Source organism: Branchiostoma belcheri, unplaced genomic scaffold (genome assembly GCF_001625305.1).
Source record: "Branchiostoma belcheri isolate BF01 breed outbred unplaced genomic scaffold, Haploidv18h27 scaffold130, whole genome shotgun sequence".
Classification (NCBI taxonomy): domain Eukaryota; kingdom Metazoa; phylum Chordata; class Leptocardii; order Amphioxiformes; family Branchiostomatidae; genus Branchiostoma; species Branchiostoma belcheri.
The window spans coordinates 121,360-122,003 of NW_017802714.1; positions in this window are offsets into that span (position 1 = coordinate 121,360).

Below are 644 nucleotides of genomic sequence, written 5' to 3' on the forward strand. Positions count from 1 at the left end.
TTAAAACAATACTTGCACTTGGACTGCTCCCCTTTTTAAAGTAAATGATTGTCTAAGGTTACCAATGCAGTTTTTAGGGCTCGGAAACATAAAAAAGTCAATATTCTAGTCACTTATCTACATACTGAGTTGAAACAACATTACCCAAATGTCTATCGACTCTCAGGGAGCAAAAACTCCCGAAATTTTAAAGGATAAAGGTAATAAAAGGGCCCTTGGTTGATTTTAGGGTACCACTCATGAAAGAAAGGACTCATCTTGGGGTTTGTTTCTGCAATTTTAAATACCGAAAGTTTCAAATACTGATTAAAAGGTGCTAATGTGAAGTAGTATGTTTCAATATCAAAAATATGGCCTTCTTCAGAATATTTCCAGTTTTGCTTCTCTAAATATTGCATTGAATGCTTTTAAGATGTCTAATAATGCACAAAAATGTGCAAATTAAAATCATGTTAAAGGTCGGCTGTAGAACCATTAACCCTACCTAGACCGGGCTTTTTTTTGACATGGGGGGACCGGGGGGGGGGCTCTTTTGAACCCCCCCCCAAGAACTCGCGAACGGTATGTCGTATGATCACCAAATTTCAGAGAATGGTGTACTAGTGAAAATTTACCATATCTACAATTTGTATGTCGTTATAACG